Source organism: Alosa pseudoharengus, unplaced genomic scaffold (assembly GCF_046254945.1).
Source record: "Alosa pseudoharengus isolate Yale_2024_CS ecotype anadromous, Long Island Sound unplaced genomic scaffold, YU_APseudo_1.1 YU_APseudo_1.1_scf_11, whole genome shotgun sequence".
In the NCBI taxonomy this organism is placed as follows: Eukaryota; Metazoa; Chordata; class Actinopteri; order Clupeiformes; family Clupeidae; genus Alosa; species Alosa pseudoharengus.
In genome coordinates, this window is record NW_027468576.1 from 5,729,922 (window position 1) to 5,747,484 (window position 17,563).

The 17,563-nt window shown below is 41.4% G+C and overlaps 1 protein-coding gene across 3 annotated transcripts in view; it reads left to right on the forward strand.

Moving 5' to 3' along the window:
* The window catches only part of rabgap1l (RAB GTPase activating protein 1-like), a 106,911-nt gene that overhangs the window by 40,700 nt on the left and 48,648 nt on the right, over nt 1–17,563 (forward strand). The window lies entirely within an intron of this gene.

The window sequence follows — 17,563 nt, forward strand, 5'->3', positions numbered from 1 at the left end:
GCAATAAGACTCCTACAGCAAAGATGGCAACATTTCCGAAAAGGTACTGGCTTGATGAAATTCATTCTGGACTCTCTATTCGACCACATAAAGACCTCGGGATACTTCGGTTTGGCTTTAGGGACACTCTACTCACTACCACGTAAGTGTTATGTTGTTTGGAACTGTAGAAGAGGTATAAAAATAGCGTTTTGTAGCGGCGAAATTGAAATGCCCTGCTCACTTCCAGGCTACGAGTTGTGTGACTGAAAACGGTACAATCGAACTTTCTCAAAACACATCCGAATGACATGATTTTGATGTCAACTCAACGTATGTACCCCCAATCATCCGTAAATCGATCTAAAGTGCATTTTACTCCGGATAATTCCTTTAAGTGAAAATGAGGAAATATCTAACCTTTTAAGGACACCAATTTTCTTACTGAATGAATAATGTATCATAAATAAATAAATGTTCTTCCTTAAAATACAGGGGTCATAAGTATTGACACCCCTATGTTAAATTCCCATAGAGACAGGCAGATTTTTTTTTTTAAAGGCCAGTTATTTCATGGATCCAGAATACTGTGCATCCTGATAAAGTTACCTTGGCCTTCGGAATTAAAATAGCCCCACATCATCACATACCCTTCACTATACCTAGAGATTGGCATGGGTGTTATTTCAGTTAGCCTATTAGCTGGTTTGATTTGCATTGGGCTAAGCATTGAGCATTGGGCTAACTGAAATAACATTGTTACATTGATACATTATTCATTCACTAAGAAAATTGGTGTCCTTAAAGGTTATATATTTCATCATTTTTCACTTAAGGCATTAAGATCAATTTCCAAAAGATGATTTTATATTCCTCTTTTCAGTCAACTTTAGCATGGGTGCCAACACTTTTGGCCATCACTGTACATGGGGCGGTGGTAGTGTAGGGGCTAAGGAGCTGGGAAAAAGTTGTGGGTTCAATTTCCGGTTTACATTGTTGTACCCTTGGGCAAGTTGCTCTGAAGACTATGTAACCCCTTGTAATATAGACTAGTTCACATATGTACAGTAAGTCACTTTGGACAACAATGTCTGATAAATGAATAAATGTAAAAAAAACATGTTAAGTAACACATGAGCTCTGATCTGTTCTAAAATGGGTATTTGTTCACAACGATGGCTCGTGGATCGGATGGGTAGCAGGTCAGCTGAATGATTCTTTAAAAGGCACATTGAGGTCAGCATGTTAGGATGATAATGTAATCAGCTGGTTAAGGCTCTGAGAGCTGAGTGGCCTGTATATCTACCCCAGCCCTACAGGCTAAGAGGTTATGCATCATGGTCCTCAGTCTCACACACACACACACACACACACACACATGCACCCACAGCGGGATCTGTTCTGTGTGGCTGGATTTTAAAAAGGTTAATAATATCCTCAGAAGGCATATGAAATGTGTTCTTTCAGAGAGAAATGAAACAAAGTGACCTTTCTGAAATCTAATGAGGCCCATCAACTGGTCGCAATGATCACGGGAGGTTGCGAACCCTGATTAGGCATACATAATACATGAACTCTCCCGGCCAACCTTGGATGTCATGAACTCTTTCCTTAAAGATAGCGTCTTAGTAGATCTTCTGCCCTTCTTTACCACTCTTTTGTTGTGGCCAAACTGTTCATTAATATGAAGACCTGCAGTTATTGGCAGTAAATCAGGTGAGCTCATGTATGAACAAAGGCAGGAGATTCTCTGGGTCATTCACTTGAGCAAGATGTCCTGTCATTGATGTATTTATCTAGCCTGACAAGCCAGACTCACGTTAAAATGTATGGTCTGGGCACTCACCGTTGGCAGTGCTCAGTCCGAGGGGAGGGATAATCGGTTGTCTTTCAAATTCCCTCTGCACGCAATAGGACAGCGCTATGAGTCCCATGCGTTTTCCCACCAGCGGGGTTGGCTAGTTCAAACTTTTGCCAACTTAAAAAAAAGCTTAACTCGTGTCACACTGTTCGCCAACAGCAACATCCATACATGCAGACTACATGACATCAATAGCTTGCCATCACATTAATTAGAAATGTTACCTTGTATCATAGCGTGTGGGTGGCTATCATACTAGCAAACCCATTTACCTTTTTAATATTAAACTTAATATGTTATCAGGCAAGGAATCAGTAAACAATCTTTGATATCAGAAAAGATAGTGGTCTTTATTATTTATGAAATGTTTTGTAAATGTTTCCTTTCACGGATATTCTCAGTGTTTTTCCATACTACCATATTGGCTCGAATATAACACAAGTTTTTTTTTCTCAAAATGTGTCGGAAAAAGTGGGGTCGTCTTATAACGTAAGAAAAACGTAATGACGGAATGCCCATTACCAGAGCAGCCATACATCTAAAGGCTTTTAAGATCGCTAAAGAGCTAAACACACCCACCGACTTCAAAACTAGCCTTAATAATGCGTCGCAAACTTCGAGGAAAGCGGTAGCCTATGTGATCAACTTAAGGACAACTCACTCACACCACTTGGATCAGATGGACAATGCTGATCAAACGCTAGTGTTTTTTGACATGACACCTGCTTGTTTCAAGACTGTACAGTTAGATGTGTATGGTTAATGCAGTTATTGAAGGAGGCTATGTTTCAATTCTTTTGTAATTGGTAGCCTATACCACAGTTTATCTTTTGCACTTTTATGGCATTATAAAAAAAAACAAGTCATTCATTAACATAAAACACATAAAACTGTTTCTATTTTATTTTTTATTTTTTCTAAAAAGTCAGTCCTGAAAAGGTGGTCGTCTGTTATTCAGGGTCGTCTTATATTCGGGCCAATACGGTAGTTCCTATGACTTGCAGGAGGGGGGGAATACTACTAAAAAAAACTTTCTTCCAATTGCGCAATCATAAATTGAACCACTGATGGACTCAGAAGTGGGTAGTTTTCTGTAGCACCGCAACAAATTGGCACTTCCGCATAAAAGCCATCAGAACTGTCAGTGGGAAAGTGGCTAACACTCAGTTGCAGATGCCACCAACGTGCAGATGATTGATGCGTTAGACCAACCAATTTTAGTTAATGTTAAAGCATCGGTCTTCCAGCCTTATAGGCTCAAACAAATATAGAAATCATAGAGATGGGAGAGTGCTCTGGCTGTGGAACATGATGACCTAACAGGAAGGACAGTCGGTGGGTAGTTGGAAAATAGCAGGTCCACCTCATAGACCAGACTGGGGATTGTTTATGTTTGTTTTTAGCTGGGGCCTCCCAGGGTATCTTCCTCAGTATTTGCAGCTCATGTCATGTGTAAAAACTTTGACTGACTGCACCAAAAAATAATCTCTGCAAAACCTGTCAATCACATATCATTCTGGTGTTTTGGTTACTGATGCTGGAGTTTAAGGTTTTCTTCTTCTCTCCTTGCCTCCCTCTTCTTCTTTATATCCCTCTTGCTGACAGGCTTTCTGGGGTATTTTCAGAATGTATAAAAAGTAGAAAGGAACACATTTCTCCCTTGGGCTGGCAGGGTGTCTGATAGTCCACAGAGTTTTCTGCCTACTGCACTATTGGGTTGTGTTTTGCAGGCAGGCAGTCTGTAATAAAGCCTTCAAATCTCAGTCAAAGGAAGTGAAGTAGACACACACACACACACACACACACACACACACACACACACACACACACACACACACACACACACACACACACACACAAAAAAAAAATTGTATACACGCACACACACACACACACACACAAATAAGTATTTTTTAAATATGGGGGCAAAACATGATGCAAAATTGAGAAGGGGGAAAAAAAGCATGCTGTGACAAATTACATTCCTCAGAATGTATGACTGTGTTGACTGTATTCCTCCAATGTATGACTGTGCTGACATGTCATGGCTGTTACACCGGATGTTTTAAATGTTAAGAAATTATAAAAACCTGATATGGATAAGGTGAAATGTGGCATATAGTTCTTAAGTGTAACAGCTGCCCTTTATATTGCCTTATTACCTAATGCAGAAACCTTATAAAATACATATGGAATATAGTCTTGCTCATAGGAGATTTTTGAATGTTGCTTTTCATGTCTCTTTTTAATCATTCTTAAAACACTTAAATTAATGATGTTTATTACTTATGACTGACTCTCATCTGTGAGTCCACTATTACATTAATACACAGGATTCAGGGCTGTACAGTGCGACATATATGTCGCACATGCTACAAAAAAATTAGTTTGTGCGATGGATGATTTACCAACGTAGCACTGGTGCGATACAGTTTTGCTTATGGCAATACAATGCATACGTGTGAGGCTGACAGGGAGGCTACAGCAATTACCTTCTACTGTGATCAGTGCAACTGGCTACACCAGATGTGATAGCGCCGCATAGGCAGCGTTAAAAAAAAAGACCCATCTTCTGTTTTTGCGCGTTGCGAACGGAACGCTTCAGTTACGCGCCCGGTGTCGGCTCCCTGTGAAACGCTTGTTTGTTTGTTTGAAGTGCGTATGTATAGGCTACTTCTGTGAGAGGGGAATCGATGTAGCCTACTTTGATTTCAATTTGGTAGTTGCAGTCTACGCGATTAAAAAGCATGTCTAATTGTTAGTAGGCCTACAGTAGTATCCAAACAATCCAACTCCAAATCAAACAACACCTTGCAAATTGTCCTCGCGAATCAAACAAGTGGCTATGTTTAGTCTAAAGCGAAAGTATCTTCCGACTGGTGAATTCAGATTAGGCAAGCAGAGGTAGAAGTTTGTGGCAATCGCCTTGTTGCTTTGCACTTTTAGTTCAGTTTAAAACGAACAACTTAGTATCCAAACACCATTCAGATCTAAAACTTCGAAGAAAAAAGTCCACCGGGACGTTCACTTATATCTGTCAATATGAGCCCACCTCATGCTTCATGCGCAACATAGTCTCGCTTAGTAGTGCTTAATAACCTATACAAGAACATGATCGGTTCCGAAAAAACCTTCACGACACTTTAATTACGACTGTGTTAGCCACAGACCTTCAGCTATCTTCAGTAGGCTATCTACTGTAGCCTATGTGTATGGAACAGTCTAGGGATGCATTTCAAGGGTGTACTGTTTGACATGTCAGTTAGCCTACTCATTTACACCACTGGTTAGATGTAAAACAATATTTCACTCGTGCAATGACAATAAGGTTGAATGTAGGCCTACTCTAATCTAAAAACTTGGACATATGAACTAAACGTGAATTAAATCTTAGTGGAATAAAATCTTCAGCATATCTTCTACTTATTAAACAATAAATGAACTGACCTCCAATGCATATGTATAAGAAAAATTAACAAAAAATCCATGGCATGACCTGTCTTCCTGATAGGCCTACCCGTTGAAAAGTCGAACTGCATGGAACTGTCAGGGATTGTTTTTTTTGTTTTTACAATAACACAACAACCAAATAACATATCATGCTGATAGCTTTTGTTCATCTCAAACACAATGTAGCCAGGTGAGATGTTTACAACTACATGAGCTTTTATCAATCCAGTTGCCTAGATCTCAACCACAATTGATGAACTGCCCTACTTGTGATTGTTATATCGATGCTACAGAATTTGTGGCTGATGCTACAAAACTTTTAACCTCTGTAGCACCAGTGCTAGTTGCAAAAAAAGTTAACGTACAGTCCTGGGATTAGATGTTAAAATCCCTTGTGCCAAAATCCAAGGTAAAAACACATTCAGAAGCCCCTGCTCAAGTTTAACTTTAAAAAGCACACTACCCACAAATCCGCCAACAAATGGTCACAAAGACAATACAAATGGCCCATCCAACAGCAGTGTATAGTATGCGGCATGTCATTGGGGTTATCAAGTGGGCACCCTCATTCACCGATGTTTCGTTAAGTTAGGCCCACGACACCTCATGAAGGCTTAACAGTGAAACCAGCGTCCTGGAGACACTCCCCTCCATGCTGCCACCATATTACCACATTGAAATATCCAATACCCAAAATACTCTTAACCAGCCCAGGCATGGTCAAGGTTGGCTAGGGTGGTCCGTCCCGTTGATGCGGACTGAACCATAAACCATAAAAAACCTTAGCCAAGTACCATCAACATAGGCACAGTCCATCACAAACACAAAACAAATGAGCCAGTTAGCTTACCTTAGCTTGCGCCCCAGGAAGGGTAACTTCTCCTTACCCACAACCATTCGCTTGCCCGTTCTGCTGCTAAAGACATGTTACTAACCACCTGCCTTAGACTTCGACCACAAATGCCCAATTCAGACAGCAAGCCAATAGCAGATCTGGCCACAAACCCACGTGCACCGATTTCAATAGGCCTTAATCGTGCACTCCAACCTCGCTTAGCTGCCTTCTCTGCTATTTCAGTGTATTTAGCTCTAATTTAGTTATAGTGAGAAGTCATTTGATGATGATCACAGATTTGATGTAATGACTAAATTTGATATAATGCCTAAATAAAATTGAGAGGGATAATTGTGTTAAATATGTTCTATTATTAATTAATTATTATTTTCATAACATTTACAGTTAAACTCATGTTAATTATTTAATCCAATTACAGTTGGAGAAAACATTTTGTCCCATGTCTGAAGAATGACAGAAATGCTTGTTTTATCAGAGACACATGGCTAAACAGTAAAAACAAGTTGAATGAAACTCTGAATAGTGGAATGGCTTTTTTGTTCTCTCTTTCCATTCAGGCTATTTTTAGCATAGTGTCAGAAATAAAGGCTGCTAAACGTTAGTACCTCCTTGAATGGTTTCTCTTGGTGACAGGTTTGTTTCTCAGTTACCTGCATTTGTTGGCCGTCAGCCATTTAAACAAAATCACAGATTTCTAGTTTATTCAACACCGCTAATTTTACACATTTAGGGTCATACATGTATATGATACCTGATACTCTTCTCACTGTCAATGGGTAGCAGTGTTTTTTTGTGATGACCCCCCCCCAAAAAAGAAAGAAACTTAGGACCACCGATTAAATTGTATTTCTACATATGATATACAGGATTAGTCATACTGTACATTGTGTGGGCTGTTTGAATAGGAAATTCTATGTCTCCCCCCACCGTCCTCTTTCATTGTCTCCTGGCTCTGTGCTGTTAGATATTTGTACTTCCTGCCAGTCCGTCATCCATATTCATGAGTACAGCCAAGTGGAGCTTACAGTTCGGGCCTGCTGAATATGGATGAAAATCTTCTCAGTGCTGCACCCGTGTCATCAGCTCCGTTCAATATTAATCTGTGCAGCTACACAGCCCCTCAATAACTCTGCTGTCTTCCCCCACACCCTGACCACTGCCTCCGCTTTCCAGAACAGGATATGTAGGAACACCTGCCCCCTCTCTGACTTCTGGTCTTATAAGAGGCCAGCGCTTCACACACACATGCACACACACATGGAGGAGCGTTTTTGTGCTAGAAATCATGCTCCGTCTCTTCACTGCCTAGGGTGTACATTATCAGACCACCTACACTCATTTGACATGTTCAGGGGATGGAATCCCATAGTAGTAGAGGTCCTGGGTAAGATTTGTATGCACTTTATTTAGTGGAGAATATCTCAACTGTTATAGACTAATATGACCCCATTGAACAACGTGGGGTGTGTGCCAAAATCTGTACCCGGGACGAAAGTCCTGAAAATGACCACAACAGAAGACACTATTATCACACTACAGGTGAATGGGACTTTTTTCCCCTTTATAGATATCCCCATACATTTCTACCAGATTAATCTTCATATTAAGAGAAATACTTTTTGTATTACACTTTGCCTAAAAAATTTAATAAAATATGCAAATGAAGCAATATCTCCATTAAATATGCGTACCCTTGAAGCTACTTTCTGAGGTGATCACAATGTTCACAGTGACTATAATTATAAGATCTTAGAAGAGTGTAAGCATTCTGATTTGATATAAAGAAAATGGCTAAAAAACAGTCAACCTATTACATACAACTAAAAACTTAAAAGCTTACATTTCCTGTTCTAAATATTGTGGTCATTACGCCATCACCTCCAACTTTTTTTTCTCCAACAAAAGTTTACTTGGCAGCCATAGTGACCTAAGGTCATAGCAGAGCACATGGCTCTAAAGCAAGATGACTTGTGAGATCACAAAAAGTAAGGAAATCTTTATTCTCCGTGTTGGCATGTCTTCTTACGTATCATTACCATGAGTTGTAGTTTTGTGTATTTAAATAATTATAATGAATTTGTATCAGTTTTATATTTAATTTGATGTGTATTGTAGCTAGCTAGCCGCTAGTGTTTTTTTTTTTTTTTTTTTTGCAAAATGGGGACAATTTCATCACCAGATTGTCTCAGACAAATTGATGAAGTTACAATGTCTTCATGTCATGAAGTTATTCCTCACAAAGAACAGATACAGTAAGTTGGTACATACCAATTTGAAACCTTATTTTTACAAAATTCCAAAAGATCTGGAGAAAGTGAGAGAACAACTTATGGATCTACAGTACATCACTGACACTGTCATCAGGTGACACAGATGTCTTTGTGTACATAACAATTGTTCTGGCTCATCCGCAACTCAGGAGTGAAAAGATCAATATTACCACTTCATGATATCTGCATAATGCTGGGAGACAAGCTCACACTGTGTCTCCCAGCACTACATGTGCTGACTGGGTGCGATACAAGCAGCAAAATATCAACCAAACTTGCAGCTCTGAACACTGTCCACAACTCTTTTCTGATTCTCAATGTCAACTGTCCACAGCTAACAGAGTGCAACACAAATGGCAGAAACATTCTTGGTCAAATGTCTCAAACCATCAACGGACATGGAGAAATTTGATGACCTGCACATTGCTGCGTTCGATAGTAATGCCCTTAAGATGGACTTTGAGAGGGCCGCTTGCACCTCAACTAATGCAATAAAACATATACAAAGAGCCTATTCAACAGCAGCTTTGGGTCCAAACACCATTTACAGTACAGACACAACCTTGATCTTAAATGCAGATGCTTATGGTTTTGTAAGAAAGGGCAGTTTATTAGTCCCTGAGATTGTAATCTCAAAACCTGAAGGTTTACCAGATCCCTGCTCGTGTGGCAAGTGTACACACAAGAATGGGTGTCCCTGTCGGGTAGCTGGTATCCGTTGTTGCAAGTACTGCAAATGCAAGGGAGGCTGTAGTTGTAAAAATCCTATCACTGAATGAGGTCTCATCATCATCATCCCCATACCTGGACTCTGTTGTGAAAGTTTTACCTGGCAACACAGGGAATAAACCTGTTGTTTTGTAATTTTCACTTTAACGTTCCAATGATGATATAAACTTAGTTTTTGCCCCTAGGCAACATTGGGCAGCCTTGGCCTACTGGTTAGCGCTTCGGACCTGTAACCGGAGGGTTGCCGGTTCAAACCCTGAGCGCCGCTGTTGTTGCAGGCAGCTCACTGCGCCGGGATTAGTGTGTGCTTCACTTCACAGTGTGTCACTGTGTGCTGAGTGTGTTTCTCTAATTCACGGATTGGGATAAATGCAGAGACCAAATTTCCCTCATGGGATCAAAAGAGTATATATACTTACTTATACTTACTTGTACCATTGCGGAATGAAAATCAATATTTTACAGATATGAAGTTATAATAATACAAATTATCATAGGAAATCATCAAAATCACTGTTATGTACTACTTAAAAGCTTTATAAATCTCCCCAAACATTCTCCGGTACAGTATACATACACACACAACCACACACACATATCCATGAGTTTGCACACTTACACCAATGGATACTCATGTACTGTATGTGTACTGATGCACACTCATGCAAGTTACCTGCACCTGACGTTCTGAAAGTTTAGTAAGCAATTTGTCTCAAAAGATAAACACAGGGGGTAGGCCTATAGGAAGTAGAGGGATCAGTCAGGCCTCAAACTTGGGGCTATAGGGTACAGGGTAGCAGGTCTGCAGCTTCACCGCAACATCAAAAAGCCATAGATGTAGGTATGATAGTCAGGGCACATACTAAACCATAGTGATGGCAATCTATAAAACTTCATGAAGCACACTCATGCACTTCACATATACAGGTGCTTCCCTACTTAGAATATTTGGTATGGCCATATGCAAGTCCGTTATGGTTCAATGTTGCCTCAGGGCAACATGCAGTTTTTTGTAATTTCCTATGACACCTACTGTACATTGATATGTATGAAAGTTGTTGATAATACACCGGTAAATGTATACCTGATAGTCACAGTTGGTAAAAATAAAAGGTTCCTAGGGTTAACCTTTGAAATTCCATAGAAAATACTTGGGGTAATTTTTGACCCCACGTATGGAAAAGTGTTGGCCTGACGTAGTCATGGTACTGATACAAAAAATGCAATTACTTAAAAAAAAATACCAATTAGATACAAATCCAAATGGCTTCATGTCAAAGACAACCTATTTGAGGAATAAATGGAAGATTAAACAATAACAATTTAAAATGACCAAGATATTGCAAAAAAAAAAAAAAAAACGCTGGGGTAATTTTTGACCCCACTTACTGTATGCATCCCTTGTTTGTATACAATTAACTTTCCTTTCAATACAGCACAACACACAATTAAAAATATCAAACCAGAATTCGTACACATACACTACATGGTCATTGTACGCATTGTGATCACCTCATAAAATCTGTACCTTCAAAAATGTATATACGCATATTTAATGACATATTGCCTCATTTGCATATTTTATTTTATTTTTTAGGCAAAGTGTAATACAAAAAGTATTTCTCTTAATATGAAGATTAATCTGGTAGAAATGTATGGGGATATCTATAAAGGAAAAAAAAGTCCCATTCACCTGTAGTGTGATAATAGTGTCATCTTTTGTGGTCATTTTCAGGACTTTCGTCCTGGGTAGGGATTTTGGCACACATTCCACGTTGTTCAATGGGGTCATATTAGTCTATAACATTTGAGATATTCTCCGCTAAATGAAGTGCATACAAATCTTACCCAGGACCTAGACTATAAAGAACAGGTCCTTACATTGATATTTCATGCCATGACTTTGCAAATCATTGAATGCTTGTACTAAAGAGATGCTTTATTTTGTAGTGAACACTGGACTCTAAAGACTGTGTGTGCATCAGATGCTTTATTTCTATCTACTCAAATGTGTCTGTCAAGTTAATGAATTGTCATTATAACAGGATGTCACCTGCAACGTGGATCCATTTTTCAAAATTGTGCCTGACTGTCTGCTGCTCTTATGTTGTATTATAACAGCAACACATCATTACCTCTGTGTGGCTTCTGTCAACTATGCAGTCGTGTCTTAAGACATTAGCTCAGTAATCCTCAGGACCGTACAGTATGCGCCACAACTTTTTATATGTGCATGTACCTGCCACGAGTTGAGTACTTTTAGTAACCAAGGTTAATAATTTAACACATGCAAGCTCAGGTAATACCTGAGGTTCAGCTGCACAGTGCTGTGCGATGAGCTGCAAGTAGAGGCAAGAGTTCTACTGTGCACGCAGCTCTCCTCACCGGCTCGTCTGTCTGTCACGCTGGGCGCTTGCTTGGAGAGAGCAGATGTATTGCCTGCGGTCTGTTGATGCTGACACTGGCAGACAGCTGTCCATTCTCTGCCCACTCTGCCACAAGGCTGGTCACTTGCCTGATCCAAGACGTTGCCATCTGCCGGTTATTGCATGCTACCACGCAGGAGTGCTGAAAGTGCAGGGAAACTTGTTACACACAGGTATGCAGCTTAAAGCGCTGTGCTGAACTGTCCACATTCTTAGCTTTGTATCTTAACCGGGTATTTGTTGATTTAGATCATTTAGATTGTGATATTATGATGTGCTGCTGTATTGTGTTGTGTTGCATTGTGCCACTTTTTGGCCATACTTGTGTCACTGCACTGCTGTGCCAGACTTAGTGTTTGTATGGTGGAGAAAAAACACTCTTCCTCATTCTTATCAGAGTGTCAGGGCCAGCTATACCCTGTGATGGATCTGGCCTATATCACACACCTGGATCACAGAAAATTGCCCCCTTATTTAATGTGATGGAAATTGCTTGATGAAATCTGTTGGCTGCTTCGGGAGTTTTCTGTATTGACTTACAGTACTTTAGGTTAAAATTAAATTTAATTTAAGAAGGTGTCGTAAATAGAGTCAACCAAGACACTGCGGACATTCCCTAGGCATTTTTTCCATAGCATCACAGGAATTTATTTTTTAGAGGCAAAGCTTTTAAGGTTAGTCCTTTGCCACCCCTGTTTCCTTTTAAAATCCCTTGATGCCTCCACAACACCACTTTATCCATCACCTCTATGGTCCTTCTTTTATCCCTCTTTTCTGTACTCCATCCATCCCTCTCTCTCTTTACATATTTTCCTCTTCTCTTGCTCAACTCCATCTCCCCGTTGTAACATCTTTATGCCTTTCACTCGCACTCTGGTGTTTGACCCTCTTTTAGTCTTCTTGCCTTCTTCTCCATCCTTCTCTGCCCTGATTTTTTTTCTCGGTTTCCTTTATGTTTGTGTTTTTCTCTCTACCCTCTTCCACTCCCTTTTCTCTTTATATCTCTATCTTTGTCCCATTCACCTCTTCTCTGTAAGTACACAGGTGATTTTGTGAGTGGCCCATGTGCATGTTTGGGTGCGAGTTCTTCTATAGGGCCCTCATTCTGAGTTAAATAGCATTAGAATTGAGTCAGGGCCCCAGGGCCTGCTGGCTGATATTTCCTGAACTTTCCGTGAGGACGGCAGACTGCACACATGAGAACATGATCTTCCCTTGTGCCGCTGGCTGCAGCAAGGGCCACTGCCATGCCATTTACCCACCATGAATACCAATGTTATGACCGTAGGCGTGTGGGGACATGCCTGTTTGCCCCCTTTGAGAGTCTGAGTGAGATCTGTGGAGGAGAATGTGTGAAGTTGTCCACTGGAGTGAAGACCCGGCTTGTGTGGCCAGCTGACATTTGCTTCCTTGGTCAGCTGTCATTTGCTTCCTTGAGATGCTATTGATCCAAAAAGACACAACAACATCATTTAAGGGGGTGTGAAAAGTGTTTGTTATCAAGTAAAGAAGCATCCAACTCTGAGCTCATCTTGTTTGTTTGGGTCACTGTTTTCTCACTGGACTTGCTATTCATTTTAGAAACCAGTCCTGACATGGACCCTGACGACTCTTCACGCTGACTGACTGACTGACTGACTGACTGACTGACTTTTTCTGAAAGTGTGGCTATTATGCAACGCATTGCAACAACTCTCTGTGAGATGCCCATATGGTTTTTGCATTTTGGCATGGAAAGCACAATATAGATATTTGAGTTCTATATGGAGTAATGTGTGAGTGACTCTAGTAATGAGAGTATTGTATGTTTTAATGCATTGGTAGTATTTAGTAGGAGGGGAAGAGAAAGGTCAAGCCTGTCATCATAATAAGTGTCATATTGACAGTTTTACTTGGTGTCGTGCTATTTTGGCTTGGTGACCAATTCCTAGAGTTGAAGTCAAATCCAATTTTCAAATCCACACTTACATGGGCTATACCAACTAGAAGAGAAATCATGAACTGTTCACATGTCTCTGCCTTTGAATACTTGCATATGACAGAGCATGTGCGGGGAAACTGATTGGTGCTCCCTCTTCACATCGTCATGGAAACAAAGAGGATGATCTGTAACGGTGATGTTCCATATTTGATCATTGGTAATTAATTAGGCACACATAGCTTGCTAGTTTCCACTGCCAGCTACGCCTCCAGTTTACATTCTCTACAACTGCCTCTCCATCATCAGATTTTCTCTTTTCTTCTGTCTATCTTTCTTACCATTTCATCCCTCTGTTCTCCTTTCTCTCCTTTTTTGCCCCTCTCATTTGTTTCCCTCTCACTCTCTCTCTCTCTCTCTTTCTCTTTATCTTTGTCTAAAAGCCAGTTCTGCAATCCCTCAGCAGCCACGTCATCTGAGTCTCTCTCCATTGTTTTCTCTGAAAAACACAGCTGAGGGATCATGTGTCTCAGTGCTAAAAATAGAATGGAGATGGAATAACCAACTAATGCAATTAGTGCCTGAACAAGCAGGTTGCAAAACACACCACGCTCATGCATACACAAAGAAGCATACGCATGCGCTCTCTCTCTCTCTCTCTCTCTCTCTCTCTCTCTCTCTCTCTCTCTCTCTCTCTCTCTCTCTCCCTCTCTCTCTCTTACACACATGCACACGCAAACAGAAACACACATGTACACACACACACAAAGGCTTAGGGGAAAGGAATGGCAGTGCTCTTTCTCTCCCTGACAGAATTGGCTTTGAGTTTTGCACGGTTTAATCAGTGAACAAGTGGCAGTTCTGGCAGTGTGCTGTGGCGTCTCCTCTCTGGGGGCCCTGTGGCTGAGTGCGCTTGTAACCACCCCCCCCCCCCCCAAAAAAAAAACTCCAGGCTTCAGACTCACAAAACACCCCCCTACCGCTTTCCAAAATAAAGCACACAAGCTGTTGTGTGGTCACCACTGCTGCTCATTTTCTTCTTTGATCCCGAATCGTTTGGGAGCAATGAACACTTTAGGGTCTCACAGGAGATTATGGCATGTGGTTTCACAGACATTTCACAGACGCTCATACATGGCTCAAAACATGTTATAATGTATGTGTTGCATCTTGTATGCTAATATAATCTAATACTAGTCCTTTTTAGAGCAGTTGTAGGGAAAAGGCCACAACAACAAAAACACTTGTAATTATAGACTCGCTCCTGTGATTTTGCAATGTCGTGTACCATGTTCGCATCCCAGGATGCATTTTCTGTTTGTACCTGAGATATTAACTCAACAGGCAGTCTCAGTGGGGTGGAACTGGTGGAATACTAGGAGACACACACACACACACACACACACACACACACACACACACACACACACACCCTCCCTCCCTGAGAAAAGACAATGCCCCCTGCCAGGCCTGGCCTAGAATCTTCACTACCCCTTTTGGTGGGGATCAAGCAATATACTTTATACATGACTGCTTATTGTGTGAATGTGGAAATTTGTGTTATTTGTGAGTGCAATGTTTGGTAACACGTGTGTGTTATGTATGTGGGTGTGGGTGTTTGTGAGGGAGTGTGTGTATGCACAGAAGTCTTGGTGGCAATATTTGACTTATTATTTTTTTATATTTATTAAGTATTTGTGTGTAACTGAAGTGCAGTGAATGTACTAAGATGGAGTGTGGGATGGATGTTTAAGGCATGTTGGTATATGAAACTGTGCTTGTATCTGAGCGCCGTGCCAACACCTCTTTGGGGGCATATGTTCTTTGACAAGCTTTTGTTGCACGTTCAGTGGACTGAGCATGGAACACACTCTTGAGCTGAGTATTCTAATTGTGTCTCTGCTGATGGAGACTGCTTGAATAAATAGGTATTCCATCAATTTGAAACACTCTACGAACATCGTCTAGCTCCAGCCAAAATTAAAGGAGTGTCATCATTCGTTCAGATGTATTTCCATATTGTGATGGCTGAACGATGGGTGAACAAGCAGCTTTTATGTAGGCACTTACCGTATTTCTGCATGTGTGTTTTTTGCCCTTGTATATGAGTGAATTTGTCTGAGTGTGAGTACCATTTAAAAGATTGCACTTGTGTTCATTTATGTTTCTGTCTATGACATTGACTGAAAGGGGATAAGACAGTGGAGAGATATGTGTGTAGGAACAAACACACACAGATTGAGTGATGTCATGCCATCACCTGAGTTTTTCCACCACAGCCCCAAACTAAAAGAGGTGTTGTAACTATGGCAACCTAGAGCTGCACGGCAGGAAAACTGGGTGGAGGAAAGGTTTCATTGGAGTTTTGTTTGAAGTATAAAAATAGTGTTCAATTAATATGAGCCTCACTCCAGCTCTGTTTACTGAATATCCTGCTCCACACTCGCCTCGGTCCCCCATGTCACTGTTCATTTTCAGATTTTCAGCTACTGCGGCTTTTCTTATCCCTCTCCTTCAGGTGTGACCGTGTTTACAAGAACTTCTCTGTTTGTCCGGAAGGGCAGGGTAGGGGCGGGGGGGTCTCAACTTCCTAGCAGAAAGAGAGACTGAGCCTCACTGCCACCCGCACCCCACAGCCTCCACCCGCTCACGTGGTTGCTGATGAGACTTGTTGAGAGCCGCTCAGGGTGGATGGGAAGCTCTGCTGCGACAACCGGGTCAGAGAGGAAAGCTGTCACCACGGTGAGCTGTCAGCTAGCTCTGAGTGCAGGGGTGGGTGGGGGGATTGCTGCAGCGATGTGACACCATGGGACCCCCCACCCAACCAGCCAGCCAGCCCCAGTGGAAGCACTGTGCATTGTCACCTTCCTCCTCCGCAGCGTCAATTAGGAGAGAGAGAGAGAGAGAGAGAGAGAGAGAGAGAGAGAGAGAGAGAGAGAGAGAGAGAGAGAGAGAGAGAGAGAGATTGCGGCAAAAATTCACATAGAGCTGGATAACAGTCAAGGAGGATAAGGTTAGACAAACAGTGATGGAGAGGGAGTGGAACAAAGGATAAGTGGACAGGGGACAGAGATTGGTTGAGAGTGGGAGAACGGAGAACAGAAAGTGACTGTGAAGAGAGAATTACAGAGAGAACAAAAACTGTATTCAGCCGCAGCTTTCTGACAATTCCAGTTGTAAAAAAACTCTCATCAAAGTCAAAGAAAAAAGTAAACCGCTGATCAGTGGACATATTACCTCTGCCCTACCATATATCTCCGTGATCTTTACTATGGCTGTTTTTGCTTAGTGGGAAGGTTGTGGCTTTGGCAGCTGTCAAATGAAAGTTGGTTTTATTATGTGAGCAAATGAGTTTGCCACTGGTTGGACCGCTGTCCAGACCTCTGGGGAGCCCACAAAAAGACTGTGTCAACAGACCAGAGCTGTCCCAGCCTCGAAGATTTTAATTATCACATTGACCTCATCTGGATACCAACGCCGTGCATTATCATCGTCAGGGCCTGGGGGGAGACACGCTGTGGATGGAGGCAACTTCGGAGAATGTGATTGAATGTGAAGTGCTGTGTGTCCATTTTTGGGAACTTGTCCTTGGACAGATGCATAGCCTGTTGTTTAGACACATTTCATGGCTAGTTTTAATGAACAGAGAAATTCAGCTTGAAGGTTTTTTTTTAACTGTTATAGAGAGCTGTTACATTACAGGTGACCAGTATGTTGTTATGGGCAGTAGTTCAATCAACAATAACTAAATCATCCATGAAACATCATTGTTTCCATGTAAAATACACCTACAAACAGTAGGAGAGCCCTGTGTGTGTGTGTGTGTGTGTGTGTGTGTGTGTGTGTGTGTGTGTGTGTGTGTGTGTGTGTGTGTGTGTGTGTGTGTGTGTGTGTGTGTGTGTGTGTGTGTGTGTGTGTGTGTGTGTGTGTGTGTGTGTGTTGTTTGATTTGGTGCACATTTTCTCCCGGTGATGCCCTTTTAATAAGGTAGCGGCGGGGCGATCACACACGGCGCAAGCATGCATAATGCATGATGCAGATGAATCTGTCCTGGCAAAGCCTGGCCATCTTTAT